Source organism: Bombyx mori, chromosome 8 (assembly GCF_030269925.1).
Source record: "Bombyx mori chromosome 8, ASM3026992v2".
Lineage (NCBI taxonomy): Eukaryota > Metazoa > Arthropoda > Insecta > Lepidoptera > Bombycidae > Bombyx > Bombyx mori.
In genome coordinates this window covers 16,251,565-16,257,063 of record NC_085114.1, presented here as the reverse complement: position 1 = coordinate 16,257,063, position 5,499 = coordinate 16,251,565, and positions in this window count along the sequence as shown.

Genomic DNA, 5,499 nt, shown 5'->3' with positions numbered 1-5,499 from the left:
AGAACTACTTTCCCAAAATATGGAAAAAGGCCACAGTGATAGTGCTAAGGAAGCCTGGGAAGGAAAATTACACCAACCCCAAGTCATACAGGCCAATCGGACTGCTCCCTATCCTTGGAAAAATATACGAGAAGATGCTGGTAGCTCGTCTGAAACATCACCTAATACCGAGAATTAGCACGCGCCAATATGGATTTATGCCGCAGCGGAGTACTGAGGACTCCCTCTATACACTCATCGAGCATATCCGTAACAAAATTGATAGGAAGAAAATTGTAACGTTGATATCGCTCGATATAGAGGGAGCTTTTGACAGCGCCTGGTGGCCTGCAATTCGGGTGCGTCTGGCGGAGGTACAGTGCCCGATCGGCTTAAGGCGAGTAATGGCCAGCTATCTAAGGGATAGGCAGGTCTCCGTGAGATATTCTGGAAAAACACACACTCAGAAAACCAGTAAAGGCTGCGTACAGGGATCCGTGGCAGGGCCCATCCTATGGAACCTGCTAATAGATCCACTGTTGGGCAGCTTCGAACGGAGAGGGGACTACTGCCAGGCATTCGCAGACGATGTCGTGCTTGTGGTCGATGGAGACACCGCATTAGAGATCGAAACGAAAGCTAATGCTGCATGTTCGATTCGAACCCAGCGACCTCGTGGCAGCCTAGGGCTACGGAAACCAGCACGAGGTGCGCGTCGAACATGTGCCGCGATTCGCGGCGCCGTATGTACTATTTTAACAAAATATCATGCAATCACTCACCGGAACCGATGCCTTCGTCTTCTCACGCCGTATCACTTAGGGAGAAGGGTATGGGGCAGGAATGGATAAGGATTAGCGATGATACACAACTTTAGCGTAGACCGTCAATATACAGGTACCGTCCCGTTCGAGAAGCAAGACAAAGTGACAGATGTCAAATCGCGACGGCACCGTCAAATCGCGACCCGTGTTGCCGTGGTAAAAATTCAAAAACTAACGGATTGGTTTCGAACAGTCACCCGCCCGGACAGGTCCCCTACCTGTCCCTAATCAACTGGCAGCCGGGACAACGTTGTGACCGCTCGTTTGAGAACCGAGTCCCCGACCAGAACCTCTGCAGACCGAGGGGTCCCATCCTTACCGGGAAACAGATTAACAATGCGCCCCCTACGCCAACGCAGTGGCGGCAGGTTAGCATCCTTAACCAACACAAGGTCACCGACGTGAGGGGGACTGGTTTTATCCGTCCACTTAAAGCGCTGCTGGAGCAGATGTAAATACTCAAGGGACCAACGTTTCCAAAAATCTTGGGACATCTGCTGCAACATCTGGTATCGCCTCAACCGTCCAGGCTTGATATCCGAGAGGGGATACTCCGGCAACGCATTGAGTGGCTGTCCTATCAAGAAATGGCCTGGAGTTAACGACTCCAAGTCATTCGGGTCTGAACTGAGCGGGCACAACGGCCGCGAATTAAGTACCGCTTCAATTTTACAAAATACCGTGGTTAACTCCTCAAAGGTGAGCGAGGTTTGCCCTATCACGCGCATCAAGTGAGTCTTAGCCGATTTTACTACTGCCTCGAAAATTCCACCCCAGTGGGGGCATCCTGGAGGACTGAAGGTCCACCGAATACCGCGACGAGAGAGGGCCGTTTCAATATCCACCTGGTTATTGTTCAAGAAATTTACTACATCCCGCAAGTAACGGTCCGCACCTACAAAATTCGTTCCGTTATCGGAGCGTATCAATTCGGGTAAACCTCGACGGGACACAAATCTATCCAAGCTCGCAATAAAGGCTTCAGTTGTAAGGTCGGCAACAACTTCAAGATGTACAGCTTTGGTTGAAAGACAGACAAAGACGCACAGATAAGCCTTAATTAACCTAACATTCCGCAAACGTGAAGCCTTGATCATGAAGGGCCCAGCGAAGTCCGTACCAACTCCAGAAAACGGCCTCATCTTCTTCACTCTGTCTGGAGGCAGATCTCCCATCTGAGGCTGCATCGTAGACGCCTTAAGCCGATAACAGGGTAAACACCGGAAAAGGACGCTCCGAACCGTACGACGCCCTGACAGAATCCAAAATTCCCTCTGGAGGGATGCCAGCAGCGCATTGCAACCGGAATGCGAATTTGCGATGTGGCGATCCATCACCAACAGGTCAACTAACTGGCTCTTCTTAGGAAGTAAAAGAGGATGGCGCGCCGAATAAGGTAAATTGGAGTTACTTAATCTACCTCCCACTCGAATCAACCCCTGGCCGTCTACAAAGGGGCTAAGACGAGCGATAGCTCCACGAAGCTTAGGGCGCTCAGTCCTTAGCGCCTTCAATTCTGAATGAAAGCTGGTGGCTTGCACAACTTCAATTAATTTCAGCAGTGCCTTCTTCCGCTCGATGGGACACACAACAGGTGTCATATTGCGTTGAGACACCGACAAACGACAATTCCGAATAAACCTCAAAATCCAGGCGGTAACCTTAACCAGCTTGTCCAAGGAGCTATAACGGTTGATGAGCAGATCCAAATCCAACCCCTGAATCACTCCTCGATCCTGGAACTGCGCCGGTGCAGCCACGAGACCTGGAGGAACTCCTATGCGAGAGGGTGGCCACTGAGAAGCCTTCATTGTGAGCCACTGGGGACCCCACCATAACTGATGATCAACTATTTCCGATGCTAAGCATCCCCGAGAAGCGCAGTCCGCCGGATTGAGCTCACCAGGCACGTGTCTCCATGTTAGAGGGACCTCAGATCCTTGAATCTGGGAGACACGGTTGGCCACGAAAACTTCAAGTGTATGAACCGAAGCCTTCAACCAGCATAACACTATCTGGCTGTCTGTCCAAGCATAGACAGTGTTTTCTAAATCAATAACCGACCGTAAACTAGTAGCTGTATGGTTTAACAACCTAGTCAACAGAGCGGCACCAGACAACTCGAGCTTCGGAATCGTCATGCGTGTCCGAAGCGGAGCGACCTTACTCTTCGCTAACACCAACCGTATATCAACCCTTCCAGTTGAAGAAACCGTTCGCAAGTATACCGCAGCTGCGAATCCACGTTCCGAGGCATCCGAAAACCCGTGGAGAGACGCCTTGTATTTGCCCGCAGGAACCAGCTTCCGAGGTATTGACACGTGGTTAATATCAGGAAGAGACGAGAAAAAGTTCAACCAATCCTTCAATAGGTCACCAGCAATCCCCTCGTCCCATGACAGGTTAGCAGACCACAGTCGCTGCATGAAGCACTTTAAGAGAAAAGTGACAGGAGCGATCCAACCGTTTGGATCGAAGGTTCGAGCAATTGTGGAAAGCACCGTTCGCTTAGACCATACCTTTGGATTTTCCAACTCCACCCGATAGGTAAATTCGTCTTGAATCGGACGATATTGAATCCCTAGGACCGACAGCATGTTAGGGTTATCGACATTCTCGAAAAGATGGGGATCCTGTTGAAACTCCGTTGGCAAACCAGTCAACAACTCAGGACAGTTAGACAGCCATTTTCTCAACTCGTACCCGCCCCTGCTCAAAAGGCGGATCAGTTCATCCTTGCGTGATAAGGCCTCTTCGACACTGTCGGCGCCCGTACATACGTCATCGACATATAGGTCCCGTTCCAAAATGTCCGCAGCACGAGGGTAGTGCAACCGTTCCCTCACTGCCAGCTCCCGCAAAGAACGAACCGCCAAATATGGACTCGACCGCAACCCGTAAGTGTTCGTGTTCAGTTCATAAATTTTTATGGGCTCATCTGAGCTTTCACGCCAGAGAATGAGTTGATACCGCCTATCCTCCGGATGAATCACCGTTTGCCTGAACATCATACGGATGTCTGCCACGAAAACGATCTGGTGCCTGCGGAAGCTCGTCAGTATGTCTGAAATGTCCCGGTTCAGCTTTGGACCCGAATGGAGACACTGATTTAACGAGACGCCGGAGGAGGTCGTGACCGAACCGTCAAACACGACCCTAATTTTACCGTTAGGAGTTTTCAAAACCGCATGATGAGGCAGGAAACAGTGCTCCGTAGCACTCCAATCTACCTTGGAAACCGACATGTGACCTAAAGATTCATACTCCCGCATAAACTCTACATATTTCTGCCGGAACACCGCGTCGCGCCTCATGCGTCTCTCCATTGACAAAAGTCTAGTCTCTGCTGCCTTCCTCGAACTGCCTAGCAGTGGGCGATTCGCCCGAAAAGGAAGTCTTAACAAGAACCGGCCCGAATAGAGACGACCCGTATTATTCTGGTAAAACAGCTCACATTCCTCCTCATCCGGGTTAACTCGATAAGCTGTAGGAGGTTCTTCTAGTTCCCAAAACCGTTGGACTACTTCCGAAAGCGTAGACCCGACCAGAAAATTGTCCGATTTCCTCGCAGCGACCGGCCGGAACGCAGGACCCAACAATACATGCCCTAATTTTGTGTCCATTGCAACCAAACCCTCCACATGAAGAACGCGCTTCCCAGTCAGGAGCAGCTTCCCTAGTACATCCGCCCCAAGTAGTACGTCTACTGGCCCCGGGGTGTCAAACTTGGGGTCCGCTAGCCGTAAGTCTGAAGTCAATGACCGTATGTAACTGTTTACCTTCACCGGAGGGTGACGACCTATCACCTCAGGCATCACCAAAGCTGAGACTCTAAACTGTAAGCGAGGGTTGGGATTCGATGAGAAAATAAATGAAGTGTGACCGATCACGTCCGAAATTCTAACATTGCCCACTCCACGAATAGAATAAGAAGACTTGTAAATAGGATTGCCCAACCGTACTGCAAGGTTGCTCGACATAATACTGCCCTGTGCGCCGGAATCCAACAGAGCTCGAGCAAACACAGTGTTGCCATCCGAATCCAACACCCGAACAGAAGCGGTAGGAAGTAAAACAGCTTCTGGGGCTGGGGCAACACTGCAGTGAGCGGCAATTTCCTAGCGGGGGCCCGGGTCCCCGCTATCCCGGTCGGCGCGCGACGGAAGGTCGTAGCGTGCCAGCGGATCCCACGCTCCCACATAAGGCCCTCGTTTCCCGTCCCGCCTCATATACCTCCGTGTACGATGGCCAAACGGGCCAAACACTGGAGGGAGTCGCTCCAGCGTCGGCCGCTCCCTCAGCGGAGGGGAAAACCGTACTTCTGAGGGAAGGGGAGACGAGTGAGCAGGGCTACTCGATCCAGCAGGCGAACACGGCCCCGCACGGGGGGACAACGTGGCCACCCCGGCGTAGCTAGTGGGCATCCGCTGGCACCCGCCCGCAGTACCTAACCCGGCGCCTCCCTGCGAAACCTCTTCCCGAGGGTCCACGCCGCCGAATTGGCGAGGGCTACGACCGGTGCGCTCACCGGTCGGCGAGGCTAGATGACTGCGTCCGGATGACCTCGGAGTGGCGGCAGACTCCAGACACAGGAGGGCATGGTGCCGACCGTCGCAATTAGGGCACAATTGTGGCTGTGGACAGACACTCGCCGTGTGCGGCCCAAAACAAAAAAAGCACCATCGCCGCTGGGCAA